This window comes from Crinia signifera, chromosome 3 (genome assembly GCF_055691185.1).
Source record: "Crinia signifera chromosome 3, ASM5569118v1, whole genome shotgun sequence".
In the NCBI taxonomy this organism is placed as follows: Eukaryota; Metazoa; Chordata; class Amphibia; order Anura; family Myobatrachidae; genus Crinia; species Crinia signifera.
Window position 1 is genome coordinate 270,164,063 of NC_139219.1, and position 17,234 is coordinate 270,181,296.

At 46.1% G+C, this 17,234-nt stretch overlaps 1 protein-coding gene across 1 annotated transcript in view; it reads left to right on the plus strand.

Moving 5' to 3' along the window:
* Positions 1-17,234, plus strand: part of CLSTN2 (calsyntenin 2) — a 741,013-nt gene that overhangs the window by 188,283 nt on the left and 535,496 nt on the right. The window lies entirely within an intron of this gene.

The window sequence follows — 17,234 nt, forward strand, 5'->3', positions numbered from 1 at the left end:
TGCAAAAATTGCTTTCACCTTCAGTAATTTCTTCCATAGTGGTTATTGGCAGTACTTCACCTCATAGATGTGAGGAGTAGTTAGCCTTTGATATATATAGATGTACAGTAGGTTATGAAGTGTAAGTAGGACATAGAGCAACATGCTTCTTTTTCACAAGTCAATACAAATAGATAAGAATCTTAGAAACAAATATTCCTAATTTTACTATAGAAATAGTATAATAAATGAATAATTAGCTAAGCAGGTGGCATGGCTTAAATAAACTAGCCAAATGGTTTCTCCTCTGACCTAGATATATGTGAGGCCAATCCATGATAATTACTTACTAAGAGAATATTATCTTTTTTTATTATTATTTAATTAAGTGAACCTTTCATTTTTTCAGTGGTTTCATTAAAGATCTGTTCTGGCAATCTTCGATTTGCAGGTAACTTAAGCAGCACATACCTGGCCTAATTCAACATGGATCACTAAATAGAGAAAAAATCAGTTACCTGCAATCAAAAAGTTGCTGCATAGAAAGAAAGGGCCCATGAAAAATTGTGAATGCATAATAAATAGCGATGCATTCGCAGATCCATTCGCAAAAACCCGAAACATCCAATAATTTTTTTTTTTTCATCTGTGCCAGTCTAAGGCTTCCACTAATATGCTAAAGTGGTCATCACTGACATCAGTGACTAACCCAAAAACGTGGTTACCACAAAATACCATGGGTGGAATGTAATAGGGGGAGAGAATCAGAAAGTGAGAGATTTGGTAAGAAATCTCCAGGGTTTTTTTAAAGCGGCAATCATTTACACTGCAAAACCAGTTTGATTTTGCAGTGTAAATGATTGCCGCTTTAAAAAAACTGGAGATTTCTTACCAAACCTCTCACTTTCTGATTCCCTCACCCTATTCAATTCCACCCCATATTATCACCCATAAATGCTGTCTTCCTGTCAATCAAACTTTGGACTGCTATGCTTACAGTCAGGGGCGGATTGGGAATTAAAACCAGCCCGGGAAAAATCTTGAAGCAGCCCTAATGGGGGGGCGCTAGCATTATGGGGGTGTGGCCTATTTCAACAAGGCCACGCCCCATTTCCGCCGCTGTGGGGGCATGGCTAGTTGCTCTCCGAGCTTCTGGCTATGTCCCCAGCCCCTCAGGCTGCAGAATAGGCACATGGGAGGAGGAACGCAGGGTGGCGTAGAATGCTGGGAGGGGAGATACAGGGTGGCTGAGGACGAAGGGAAGGAGGATGTACGCAGGTTGGCATAGGACGCAGATTGTGAGGGGGCACGGTAGGAGGGGGAAAGCAGAGTGACAGAGGATGCAGGGAGGGGAGTCGCAAAGTGGTGGAGGATGCAGGAAGGGGAGATGCAGAGTAGCATTGGTTGCATGGTGGCAGAGGATACAGGGAGGGGGGACGCAGGGTGGCGTAGGATGTAGGGTGACAGAGGGGAGACACAGAGTGGCATAGGATGTGGGTTTGCGGAGGATTCAGGTAGGGAGGGGGAAGCAGGGTGGCGTATATGTATAAATCTGTGTGTGTGTGTGTGTGTGTGTGTGTGTGTGTGTGTATATATATATATATATACATATACATACATATATACACACACATACATACATACATACATACACTAATTCACTGAGGCCAAACATTATTATTTCTCCCATTGCCATGTTTCATTACCCTCCTCCTGGCCGCCCTGACCGTCACCTGCTGTTTATGTTGTGCAGCTTTTGCTAGCCTGGCTGTCTGCTCCTGCCACCACCACCGCCCATCGGATCCAGCCCAGCGGCGCAAAACAGTCCTGCGCGCTGCTGCTTCTGGGGTCAGTGGCAAATGCAGGATTTTTAAATGGGGGTTTCCAAATAATTGGTTGCGGACCAATGAAAAAAAAATATTGAGCAGAATAAATGTCCAATATATACTTTGTTGTGTAACAATAAATAATATAAATAACATTTGGGCATATACTTATACAAGTAATGCCCACAGTAGTAACGACGCTTATACACATAACACCTGCAGTAGTAACGATACTTATACACATAATGCCCGCTGTAGTAACAACACTCAGTGTTTGCCAAAGCCCCCCAAGTAAGTGGGTCCCGGGGACCCTTCACTTCTAAAAATTGGGGTCCTACCTGACTTTTTTGGGTCCCAACAGAATAAAACCTCCTCTCCCCTTCTCCCCAGCATGGCACATGTGGGTCGGGGGGGGGGAGGTATCAATTGGCCCACTTGCTTAAAGATACAGATATACAGTACTAGCAACTATATAAATCCAAACATAGGGACAGTGCGTGCCGAAGGGACGCGCCAAAAATTTAAGGCATGTTTTTTTTGGGGAAGTGGTGTGGCCACATAATAGTACCAATTCACATTACACCACACACCGTAATGCCCAGTACACATTACAGCACACACCGTAATACCCAGTACACATTACAGCACACACCGTAATACCCAGTACACTTTACAGCACACACCGTTATGCCCAGTACACATTACAGCACATACCGTAATACCCAGTACACATTATAGCACACACCGTAATACCCAGTACACATTACAGCACACACCGTTATGCCCAGTACACATTACAGCACACACCGTAATACCCAGTACACATTATAGCACACACCGTAATACCCAGTACACATTACAGCACACACTGTTATGCCCAGTACACATTATAGCACACACCGATATGCCCAGTATATATTATAGCACACTCCGTAATGCCCAGTACACATTACAGCACACACCGTAATACCCAGTACACATTACAGCACACCGATATGCCCAGTATATATTATAGCACACACCGTAATGCCCAGTACACATTATAGCACACACCATAATGCCCAGTACACATAACAGCACACACCACATTATAGCACACACCGTTATGTACACATCATGTAATAATGTACACATTATAGCACACACCACATTATAGCACACACCACATTATAGCACACACCGATATGCCCAGTACACATTACAGCACACACCGATATGCCCAGTACACATTACAGCACACACCGATATGCCCAGTACACATTATAGCACACACCGTTATGCCCAGTACACATTACAGCACACACCGTAATACCCAGTACACATTATAGCACACACAGTTATGCCCAGTACACATTATAGCACACACAGTTATGCCCAGTACACATTATAGCACACACAGTTATGCCCAGTACACATTATAGCACACACCATTATGCACAGTACACATTATAGCGCACACCGTAATGCCCAGTACACATTATAGCACACACCGTAATGCCCAGTACACATTATAGCACACGCCGTAATGCCCAATACACATTCTAGCACACACCGTTATGCCCAGCACACATTATAGCACACACCGTAATACCCAGTACACATTATAGCACACACCACATTATAGCACACACCGTAATGCTCAGTACACATTATAGCACACACGATATGCCCAGTATATATTATAACACACACCGTAATGCCCAGTACACATTATAGCACACACCACATTATAGCACACACCGATATGCCCAGTACACATTACAGCACACACCGATATGCCCAGTACACATTATAGCACACACCGATATGCCCAGTACACATTATAGCACACACTGATATGCCCAGTATATATTATAGCACACACCGTAATGCCCAGTACACATTACAGCACACACCGTAATACCCAGTACACATACAGCACACACCGTAATACCCAGTACACATACAGCACACACCGATATGCCCAGTACACATTATAGCACACACCGATATTATAGCACACACCATAATGCCCAGTACACATTACAGCACACACCGTAATGACCAGTACACATTATAGCACACACCGATATGCCCAGTATATATTATAGAACACACCGATATGACCAGTATATATTATAGCACACACTGTAATGCCCAGTACACATTACAGCACACACCGGAATACCCAGTACACATTACAGCACACACCGATATGCCCAGTATATCGCATCCCGTCCCCCGCCCTCAGCAGCAGAATCGACTTACACAGTGGGGGAGGCAGAAGGATGCACAGAGCCACAGACACGGTGACAGTGAACCTGCTCTCAAAACAAAAGGCAGGGCGCGCGGCTTTAGTGATTGGCTGCCGGGCGGCCACTGTGCAATGAGTGGGTCCCGGCGGCTGCTGCAGTGATTGGCTTACAGCGGCTCACAGGCGCAGCTAAGCGCGTCCTCGGGGACCCCTTCAGTTTGAAAAACTGAGTCCCCGGTGACCGTTTTATGGTAAAATATGCGCTATAGCGCATATTTGCGAACCCTGACACTTATACACATAACGCCAGCAGTAGTAACGATACTTATACACATAATGCCCACAGTAGTAACGATACTTATACACATAATGCCCGCAGTAGTAACGATACTTATACACATAATGCCTGCAGTAGTAACGATACTTATACACATAATGCCCGCAGTAGTAACGATACTTATACACATAATGCCCGCAGTAGTAACGATACTTATACACATAATGCCTGCAGTAGTAACGATACTTATACACATAATGCCCGCAGTAGTAACGATACTTATACACATAATGCCCGCAGTAGTAACGATACTTATACACATAATGCCCGCAGTAGTAATGACGCCTATACATGTAACGCCCACAGTGTGGCTGGGTGGTGGGTGAAGGAACTTGTGCGGCAGGAGGGTTGAGTGGGCGGCCGGGTGAGTAAGGTGCTGTGTAGGTGACTGAGTGCATCATCGCCGCAGCCATGCCCCGGGTCAGCTGTACCCTTTGACCCTCCCTGTCGCCGGGCCTGAGTACATGCCCCACCCCCATAGGCAGACATGTCACTAATCAGATCCCACTCCAGCACAGCCCCCCACAAATAGGCAGACTTGTCACATATTCACATGCCCCAGGCCCTCCAGCACCCCCCCCCCCCCCATAGGCAGACAAGTCACATACCCCTCCAGCACAGCCCCTATACACAGACATGTCACATGTACATCCCTCCAGCGCAGCACAGCTCATTCTCTACCCCCACCCCATAGGCAGACATTTTAGACATATTCAGAATTAGAATAAGTCTGACATGTCTGCCTATGGGGGAAGGGGGGGTCTGAATGTCACATGTCTGCCTATGGGGGGGGGGGGGGTCCTGAATGTCACATGTTTGCCTATGGGGAAGCTGAGCTGAGCTGGAGGGGGATCTAACTTACACAGTGAATCTGTCTGCCCTAATGCAGACAGCAGCCAGTCACAGACCCCCTTCCCCCTCATGTACAGGCATGTCACATATACAAATAATCCCCTCCAGCACAGCCTACACTGTAAAACTGGCACATGCTGTTCCCCATGTCCCTCACACACACAGTGGCAGGACTGAGTCTCTCTCTCACCCCTTCCCCTCCCTCCTCCCCCCCAATTCCCTAAAAAGGTTTCCAACCAGTGTCCCCAGAGCCCACAGTGTGACTCACTCACATATTTCTGAAGGCTGCAGCCCGGCCACAGCGCTGTTGCTCCTCGTCTCTCAGGCTGACGTCATCAGTCTGAGAGGCGCTCCCCCTGGCTGCCAGCGGCTGTATCTGCAGCTCATTGCAGCCGCAGCAGCAGGGAGGAGGGAGGGAACGGACGTACACACGCAGCCATCTTCATTTAGGGCGCAGTGCCGCGGCCAGCCAGCACAGACGCCGCGGCAGCCCAGTTAGGTAGCATAGGCAGCCATTCTGCTAGAAAAGTTGCCGGCCCACCGGGAAACGGCCCGGTTTCCCGGTGGGCCAATCCGCCCCTGCTTACAGTTATTCGCAATATGTGTACATGCGTAATGTGAACACTGCACAGTCATTTGATAATCAATTGGATTGCAAATTCTCTAATTAGTGATCCATAATGAATTAGGCCCACTGTAAGGTACAGTATTTATAGGTCTATACAGCTTTGGTTATGTTAACAACATGGTTTTTATAGAGGACATTCCCCTGTATAGGCGTATTCAGTACTGAATCTCTATCTGGGTGGGATCCATGAAAGGTAAAAATGCAGTCAATCTGCAAAATATTTCTCATATGCATCAAGCTCTGCAATGCAATACATTTTGTAGCTTGAAGGATCCGATTGGATCCTTACAAGTGTCTCCTGTGATGCGTGTGCATCATATGACACGTTCACAGAAGGACTTGTGGGTCATTAACCCAAAAGCCTTATCATCACAAAGGACACCACTCCCTGGTAAACAGCAGGGGACGAGGCGGGCATGACCTGGCATAAGGGGGAGGTAAGGCACAGATCTCAATAAGAGGTAGTACAGGAGGCGTGACACTCATGTTTACATGATCATGGCCACACCCCCTTCCCCAATGCTGATATTGCAGGTATTGTAAGGGGTGGGAGTAGTGGGGCCACAATTACATGATTTAGAATGGGACTCCTCGGACTGCCCACTTGTATTCTATGTATGTAGTGGTGGGCTGATTGGGGGTGCGAGGGACAGCGGAAGACTTTCCAGAAGTGGGTATAGAATTGCGCACCGTTCTGGCCGTTACGGTTAAGTGCGCAAGTATGACTTACAGGGTGCTTTTTACAGCAACCCACCTTCAGCTGTTTCATGTAACCATTACAAATTGTCAGTTTACGGCATATTTATTTATTTATTTATTTACAGTTTCTTATATAGCGCAGCAGATTCCGTTGCGCTTTACAATAGTAGACAGTGATAAGATAAACTGGGTAACAACAGACAGACTTGGGGGTTAGAGGGCCCTGCTGCAAGTTTACAATCTAAGCTTGCAAGCTTACAATCTAAGCTTGAATAGTCTGATGGTTTTTTTAATCTTTTTTTTGTTTTGTAATATTATATAAATATTTTGGCATTGCATGGTAGGGGCTGTACATCGCTTTTTTAGTAGATGACTTATTGCCCGTGTTTTTGATATACATGCAGCTTGAGCTTTAATTATGGAAGATTTAAGTAAATGTGATAAATGTGTGTTTTTTTTATTACAATGCTTTGCACAAATGCATAATACAAAAATGCAGAAAACTTCTCACACTGTAATAACAGATTCTTGTGTTCTAATGACAGTATCCTTTATAATACATTATAAGCAATAACGTGTGCATGTCTGTCTCCAATGGTAAGTATCTCCAGGCTGCTATGCCGGACTGTGTCCAGTGCTCTAAGCAGTAGCGGACGCAACATTAGCAAGAGAATACAGCCATTCTTTCAGCCTCCTCGTTAGGTTTTACATTGATTAGAGAGCTCCATATAGATAACAACACAATCAATGATCTGTCAACTCTAGGGAGGTCCTGGGATTTAATTCAAAGCTCTCTCAACTGCTTTAAAAAACAATAGCCTGGGCTCCAATGGGAGCGGAATGTGCGGCGGTACTAATTCACTTGACAGTTTAAACCCATTGACTGTAGAAAGGCAAATGTTAGGTTAACGTGATGTTATACCAAAGGAGAAGTACTCTGAGGATTACACTAGCCAAAGGTTCTGTATAGTCTTCTCTATCTGAAATGCTGTGTTTAGTTAATTAATGTGATATAATCATTGGGGATGGCATGTCCGTGGCAAGAGGGCTGTTTCCTGTTTAACTCCTGCATTAATGGTTTTGTCTAGTGATCAGTGACTTTCTAGAGCATCTGCTGCACAATTAAAGCCCTGCGTTTCTGTAACGCTTAGGGCTTGTACATGCAGACACTGAAATTGTAATTAATGCTAAAAGTGTACACAAAGCTGTCTACTGCTTCCACTAATCTCCATTACATTGTACTACACATTCATGCTTGTAAGGGTTGCTGGTAACATTAAGATAGACACAAAAGGAAAGTGTGTGTTTGTGTGTGTGTGTGTGCGCGCACAGTGGGCTAAAGCACACTTGCCGACTTTTTGAATAGCCTCTCCGGGAGAAGCCCAGAGAGGGCAACCGGATCTTCAGGACAGGGGTCGGGGATGGGGCTGATGACTGCCCCGCCCCCAATACAGGCAAATGCCGCGATTCGCGGGTCCGCGAGTAGGGGCGGGGCTAAAATGACGCAAAATGATGCGATTTGTGACATTTTAGTCCGCCCCTTGCCGCAGACCAGTGACAAAACGGTAATTAGTGCGGTAAGGATGGGGAGTGCGGGGGTTGCCAGGCAAAAGTGGGAGGATTGCTGACCTTCCTGGGGGGGGGGGGGGCGGGGGCGGGTGGAGGTCCCATTTTTCAGGAGCCTCCAGGCAATTCTGGGAGGGTAGGCAAGCCTGGGCTAAAGGTCAATATTCTTACAGAAGTCTTTGGATTATCAGTCTTAAAGCTCAGTGACAAGGTTAAACCTGTAATATTAACATAATGCATGTTTGCATACCTTTTTGCAATGGAACTACAGTACCATTGGGGCAGCAGGTGCAGTGCAGGTGCAGTGCACCGGGGCCTCGGAGGACTAAGGGTTCCACTGCTGCCCACTTTCACTCTCTTCCTGTCACTCAATGTTTTCCCTGTCACACTCTATATCCTCCTGCCTTTCCCTGTCACTTAGGCCCTTATTCTGATCGGTGCGGATATATCCGCGTGCGTTCGGCCCGCCGATGTTTTGTGTCTGCGCATGTGCAGAGGCGTCTCTGCGCATGTGCGAGCGGGGCGTACGGCCAAATCCCGCATGATATGTGAACACTCCGAACAGGGGGTGGAGAGGGGCGTGAAGGGCTATTTGGGCTCATTACCATATGCATCCGCCCCGCGTTTCATGGGAGTTCCCATGAAAACGCTGGGCGTACGTATGGTAATGCGGCCGTGACGCACGTGTAGGGGACGGACATATGACATCGCCGGATGTCAGCTGCCCACCCAGATCCCTGCTTTTGCACGGAAAAATGTCCGTGTGGTCTGAGGTTGCGGGTGCTGGTGGAGCACTCCTGGGGGAGGTTCCCTTAGATGGAGGAGGAAAAATACACGTGCGGTCCGTTCGGCCAGCTTCTTACCGCATACGGACGGAGTTGGCGATCCGTATGGAAGGCGGGGTTGCGCACGCACGGTCCTGGCCGCATAATCGGCTCCGGCCGCACCGATCAGAATAAGGGCCTTACTGACGTGTTGTAGATTGTAAACTTGGGTGTGGGTGGTGGAGGGGGGCCCGAATTATATTTTAGCATTTTGGTTCACCCCAACAAGTTCCACCACTGACTCTGAGAATGGAGTCCCAAGGGGCAATTGAGGAGCATGGCAATGCGATTCTCTGGCACGGTATGGCAATGGGCAGAACCATATAAAATCACACCATCAGGCCACTCCATCTTCCGATAAGATGTGGGAGGTATTTTGTAGTGTGATGTATTCACCAAAATTAGACAACTATGACATACTGTAATGTTAATGCTTGGGTGTACAACCCTAGAGATATAGGAGATTGCAACACCGGTAGCACCCTGGTAAGGATATAGGCGGACATTGCTTTTAGATCGATGCTGCTAAGTGAAACTGAAATGCGAATAACCAATAAGAGAAACTGAATCTATTAGTACTTTACACAACTTCATAGCAAGATAAACAGCCAAGGTGCCAATGATGATGATATTCCTTTGGGCTATGGTAGTGGTAAATTGTACACAGACTTTTATCTGATTGCTTTCTTCACTTTGATACCTTTCTTTTTCCTCCCATGTTTTCTCACTCACTTATCATAGTAATTATCTTTTTTTTTTAGAACCTACTTTTTCCACTGATCGGCTAATTGAATTTTTTCCCTTCTTATCTGTCTTTTCACTTCACTTTGACCTTTATCTCCATAGCTGTCCCCACCACCTAACGCTCTTTCATACCCCCATGCTTTTATCTACATCACTTTTTAATATAAAGGCAGCGGATGTAGGATTTCTTTTTAGCCTTTGACCTTGATTAGACTTTCTCGAATGCTTAAGCGATGGCGTCACCATCATTAATAGACTACTTTTTACAAAAATAAAAATATTTGTTGAAAAAAAAATTTTTAACTCAAAATTTCAAACTTCATACGAGAAATTAGTAAATTGCACAGTTTTACGATAAATGCACACAAATACTTTAGATTACACTTCAAAACTAAGGCCCCTATTCTTTATGACATGCTCCAGTGCATTTACTCACAGGGGAGTGATTTTTCACGCATGTGCATAGTTATGCGAATGTGCAGCCGCTGTGTGCGGATGGCCATGGCGAATAGATAATTCACCGGGTGCTCGCACGCAACATTCTGGGGGGGGGGAGGGCTGGCCAGGGGTAGCGTGCTGGGGGATTCGCCCATGGGAATGCCCAGTGGCAGGCCAGGAGCAGCGGGCTAGGGGATGCGCCCATGGGAATGTCAGCTGCCTGCTTCCCGCACAGGGTGCCCGCAGATCTGAGACACCACAGAGGTGAGAGCGCTTGAGAAATAAAAAAAACATCGATGTTCGCAGACCATTAATTGATTTCTCCCACACATCCAAGGCTGTTAATGGGTGTTGATACTATATATATCCTGTGCGAGGGATAGTGGCCTGCAAGAGGGGCGGCGGCATCTGGTTGACTCGCAAGGCTGCTAAATTCGCAGCCTTGCAAGTCAACCAGAATAACCTCCTAAATGAGCAGTGAAGATGGTATATTCATGAGGGGTTCACTTTTTCTGCCCCTCTAAAGGTCTTTGTCACCATTGGGCTCATAATATGCTGCATTGTATATGGTGCTAGTGTTATACTGCATTTTTTTAGCATCTGCTGCTGTAATCGCTTAGCACTGCAAATGGCATGTGCAGTGAACACATATAAAATGGAAATGTTTTACAGGCTTCATAAAAGAAACCAAAGGTATAAATAAGTCACTCTAATCTGTGTAGACACGATAAAGAAGCGCATCCCATTGTCTTGTGCGAGTCTCAAAATATAATATTGAAACTCCCTGCAATGCATGTTTCTGCCACTGAATAAAAATATTTTGTTGTACTGTAATTGTGCTTTGTGCGCTAAGTTAGTAGGATCAGGTCCCAAGTTAAATATATGAGTCATCTTTACCATCATCTGTGTTCTGAGAGAAACTGTCAATCCCTTGTAGAAAAATAACTGTGCAGGTCTCATGGAACATTACATCTGCGGCATGCTCCTTCTACTGTGCATGTGCCCATGACCAGGAACCGACAGTTGAGTATTAAACATGGGTGCACAGAGTGGGAACACACCGCACTCATTACAGATAGGCCTTTGCTACTGAGGGTAGTAGCCTTCACAGGTCAGTCATACTTTATATTTTAGATTCCAAGTATTGATAGTCCGAGTCAGCGTGTTGACAGTGTAATTTTGCATGCAGTTTTCATCTTACCCTAACGCGATCTGCAGCCTAATGCTAAATCCCTAATGCTGCCATTTTGACTGCATATCTATTAGAGATGTGCAGTTTGTTTTTTCCTGGAAAACAAACACATCTGAGCTTAGGGGTTCCGAGTCAAATCAAGTCCCAGTTTGGAATCAATGTAGGATTCTGAGTGGGGTTTTGGATTGCAGGTAAACATCCAAATTCCATGTTTTTTTTTTGTTTTTATTGATTGTTATTAATATTTTTTATATCAAGTTTTATCAACTTTAAAGGAATAATAAAAAACAAATCACTTGAGGATGGTTTTATGGAAACCAAAATACAATGTTGAATCAAAACTAAACATGGGGGTCCGCACCAGCGGCAGTTTTTACCTATGGGCTGCAGGGCTGCAGCCCCCCCAGGTAAAATCCACCAATGTAGTGAAGCCAGATGCAGTCTGTGAGACTGCACTGGCTTCACTGTGACTGGCAGTGACTTCCTATTGGAACCCCGACCTGCCAGTCACCAAGGCTGTCCCATTGTGAGTTGTTCCCTCCCTCCGAGACGCCTTGCTGCGGGTTGCTGGGCAAAAACGGCAAATGCACATGAGCAGTACCTTTATCGGAACTGCACACGTGCTGGTCCTGGTGAGATTCCTTCTATGGGCTGTTGCTGAAGCAGCCCATAGATGCTGGCTGCATGCGCTTGCAATCATAGGACAGGTGCTGGGGACAAGAGGAAAGCGGCAGCGGCAGCGACAGGGGGACGACGGTGCCTGCGGCCAGAGGCAGCCCCCATCCCCAAAAGAGGTAGGAGCCACCACTTGTCCGCACTCATCTACAGTATAAAACCCATGATCTACCCTACAATCTTGCCCAATAGTCATCTGATGGTACAGTTGTACACCTAATCAATACTTTAGGATCAACATTTCCATTGTCCATTTTTGAAGTTCTTTATAAAATCGGGGATGGTAAACCCAGGTTACAGTGCAAGTATACTGCATATAATGTATAAAAGGGTTTAAATGAGCAATATTATCTAGGCACAACTTGCTGGACAACTAAGATTTTATTTAAGTAGGTAATTTAGGACCGATATTCAGCACTCGTATTCATTAGCATGTATATATTAGAAAAATAAGCCAGTAAATATTTCTGAGCTTTAATTATTATTACTCATCTTTGTTATTTTCCCTTTCATGATTATCTGATGGATTATCCTAGATTGAATGTTAAATAATAACAAGATGCGTAGAGCCTTCCTCAAGGTCAGAATGGAAAGTACTGCAATTTCACGCATCACAGCCCTACTTTCTATGAAAGGAAAAAGCTACGATACTTAGAATTATTACAGCAAGAATTTATTTCAGTTTAAATTTCTCTTATTTAAATATTACCCCATTGAGATATGCACTAATTACCTTTATTAACTAAGAGATTATGGGTGACATGTAATAGGATGAGAGTTTCAGAAAGTGAGAGATTTTGTAAGAAATCTCAATTTTTTTTAAAGCGGCAATCATTTACACTGCAAAATCAAACTGGTTTTGCAGTGTAAATGATTGCCGCTTTAAAAAAAATCTGGAGATGTCTTACCAAATCTCTCACTTTCTGATTCTCTCATCCTATTAAATCTCACCCAAAAAATCTAAAAAAAGGACACAAAAAGGGTTTGAGCAGGTCTTCCCCTATTTTATCTTGTAGGCGTCAGTGGTTAATGGTTTTACAAGACTCATACTACTGTTCACATATTTCAGCTAGAAAATAAAAGGAGCTGAATTTTTTTTAATGATTAATGTACGCGGAGGTTAACTTAAATATTAACTGTGTCAAATGTTGGAAACCACATGGGCTGTATGGTAATAGTACATTACTTATTTATTTGTTAACTGTTATTCATGCAACACATAGAATACTTTGGCCATTCATATCAGTCCTTGCCCCAGTGGAGCTTACAATCTATATTCCCTAATACAAGCACACACACCTAAACCTTATGCTAATGCCACTACAAAGCCCATCCCCGGTTACATCCATACATCTGAATGTGCAAGGACTGAAGTACCCACTGTGAGTGTCTATAATTATTGCATTTTCATCTGCTGCATTTTATATGGAGTATCGTAGATTATACCAGCCATATAGCATATGCAGTTTCCCTGTGTGACTACGGCACCCTATGTTAGTGGCTATGCATCTTGGTACACACAACAAATCTGAAACACTTCCATATGATGCAACATAAGTACAGTACCTTCCAGTCACCATCCAGGAACACTGTTACGTATCTGCTACTGTATGCAGGGCCGAATTAAGGGCTTTATGTTCAATGGCCTATTGTGAGAAGGGGAGGAGGTGAGGACAATGCGTGTAGAACCCATACACTCTAGGCAGGGGTGTAACTACAACTCTGTGGCCACTATAGAAATTTGTTAAAGGGCCACCCCTTACACTCAATAGGAGGCGGGCACATGCTCACGTGGCACAAGCAACCCTCTATGAGGATGCATCTGTACACAAACTCTCACATACAGACTGTACAGATATCCATACATACATACATACACTGCCTCTCACATACATACTGTACAGATATACATACATACACTGCCTCACATACATACTGTACAGATATACATACATACATACACTGCCTCTCACATACATACTGTACAGATATACATACATACACTGCCTCACATACATACTGTACAGATATACATACATACATACATACATACATACATAGCCTCTCACATACATACTGTACAGATTGTATATCTGTACATCTGTACATACATAGATTGTATATCTGTATATAGATTGTATATCTATACATACATACATACATACATACATACATACATACACTGCCTCTCACATACATACTGTACAGATATACATACATACACTGCCTCTCACATACATACTGTACAGATATAGGTACTCTTTACCTAGATGGGCGCCCGTCGCGGGCATCGCGGGTACATTTATGTCTGGCCGCGACGCGACCGACGCGATGCCCGCGATTTCCCATTGAAACCAATGTTAAACATGGAAATCGTGTCGGTCGCGTCGCGGCCGGCTATAAATGTACCCGCGATGCCCGCGACGCGATGCTCACGATTTCCCATAGGAATCAATGTTAAAACGCACGATGGACCCGATTTTACTGTTAAATGCCTCAATCCACCCGATTTGGCCATAGGAATCAATGTTAAATGGGCCACAGAGCCCATTAACCCTTAAATGTCCCCCCAAATTTTTAACGCCACCCCACGATCCACGCCAACCCGAAGCGTGGCGAGCGCAGCGAGCCCGCAAGGGGCGGCGGTACGCGTCCTCCGACCTTTTCATGCCCTACTATCCACTAGGGCGTGGTGTGAGAATATAATAGTGTGGCGAGCGCAGCGAGCCACCGAGCCCGAAGCGTGGCGAGCGCAGCGAGCCCCGCGAGGGGACGCGGATACCTTCACAAATATGCGCGTCCCCTCGCGGGCTTCACAGGTGTTCGTGGCTTGGCGGACACCTGTGAAGCCCGCGAGGGGACGCGTCTACCTGTGAAGGTATCCGCGTCCCCTCGCGGGGCACGCTGCGCTCGCCACGCTTCGGGCTCGGTGGCTCGCTGCGCTCGCCACACTATTATATTCTCACACCACGCCCTAGTGGATAGTAGGGCATGAAAAGGTCGGAGGACGCGTACCGCCGCCCCTCGCGGGCTCGCTGCGCTCGCCACGCTTCGGGTTGGCGTGGATCGTGGGGTGGCGTTAAAAATTTGGGGGGACATTTAAGGGTTAATTTGGCCTATTTGGACCCAAATCGGGTCCATTGAGGCATTTAACAGTAAAATCGCGGTCAATCAGCCGTTTTAACATTGTTCCCTATGGGAAAATCGCCGTGATCGCGGTCATCGCGGGCATCGCGGCCATCCCGATTTACCCGCGATGCCCGCGATGACCGCGATCACCGCGATTTTTACCCCCGACGCCCGCGATTTCAATCGCTGGCGCCCAACTAAGTAAAGAGTACCCAGATATACATACATACATACATACACTGCCTCTCACATACATACTGTACAGATATACATACATACACTGCCTCTCACATACATACTGTACAGATATAGGTACTCTTTACCTAGATGGGCGCCCGTCGCGGGCATCGCGGGTACATTTATGTCTGGCCGCGACGCGACCGACGCGATGCCCGCGATTTCCCATTGAAACCAATGTTAAACATGGAAATCGTGTCGGTCGCGTCGCGGCCGGCTATAAATGTACCCGCGATGCCCGCGACGCGATGCTCACGATTTCCCATAGGAATCAATGTTAAAACGCACGATGGACCCGATTTTACTGTTAAATGCCTCAATCCACCCGATTTGGCCATAGGAATCAATGTTAAATGGGCCACAGAGCCCATTAACCCTTAAATGTCCCCCCAAATTTTTAACGCCACCCCACGATCCACGCCAACCCGAAGCGTGGCGAGCGCAGCGAGCCCGCAAGGGGCGGCGGTACGCGTCCTCCGACCTTTTCATGCCCTACTATCCACTAGGGCGTGGTGTGAGAATATAATAGTGTGGCGAGCGCAGCGAGCCACCGAGCCCGAAGCGTGGCGAGCGCAGCGAGCCCCGCGAGGGGACGCGGATACCTTCACAAATATGCGCGTCCCCTCGCGGGCTTCACAGGTGTTCGTGGCTTGGCGGACACCTGTGAAGCCCGCGAGGGGACGCGTCTACCTGTGAAGGTATCCGCGTCCCCTCGCGGGGCACGCTGCGCTCGCCACGCTTCGGGCTCGGTGGCTCGCTGCGCTCGCCACACTATTATATTCTCACACCACGCCCTAGTGGATAGTAGGGCATGAAAAGGTCGGAGGACGCGTACCGCCGCCCCTCGCGGGCTCGCTGCGCTCGCCACGCTTCGGGTTGGCGTGGATCGTGGGGTGGCGTTAAAAATTTGGGGGGACATTTAAGGGTTAATTTGGCCTATTTGGACCCAAATCGGGTCCATTGAGGCATTTAACAGTAAAATCGCGGTCAATCAGCCGTTTTAACATTGTTCCCTATGGGAAAATCGCCGTGATCGCGGTCATCGCGGGCATCGCGGCCATCCCGATTTACCCGCGATGCCCGCGATGACCGCGATCACCGCGATTTTTACCCCCGACGCCCGCGATTTCAATCGCTGGCGCCCAACTAAGTAAAGAGTACCCAGATATACATACATACATACATACACTGCCTCACACATACATACTGTACAGATATACATACACAGCCTCTCACATACATACATACATACATACATACATACATACATACACTGCCTCACACATACATACTGTACAGATATACATACACAGCCTCTCACATACATACATACATACATGCATACATACACTGCCTCACACATACATACTGTACAGATATACATACATACACTGCCACTATCATCATGCATACTGTACATACATACATACACTGCCTCATTTTCTTCTCCCCGCCCCCTTATCTCTCACCCAGTGTCTGACTGTAGCCCCACCTCCCAAGAATTGCTCACAAGGTGTTATAGCACTTCAGAACCATTGTGGGCCATTATCCAGGCACCACTGTGTACATTTATTGTATGTTATAATACCCAGAACTAGATAAACCAAGAACTCAATCATTTGGTTTTATGCAGTAAGTTTTTATTCAATTGCAGTTGTTAATACAAGATGTTAGTAAGAGGAGATGTTATCCAATGCCTGTTGGTAATTGGCCGATGGAATAAGTGTGCGCTGGGGGATAGTTGTAATGTACAGTAGATGAAACATTACGGCTCTACAGTAGATGTAACGAACTGCTGTAAGAAAGGGTTCTTGCAATAGCTACAGCTAATAGCTAATGCAGGAGCAATTTCTTACAGCAGAACGTCACAACTGG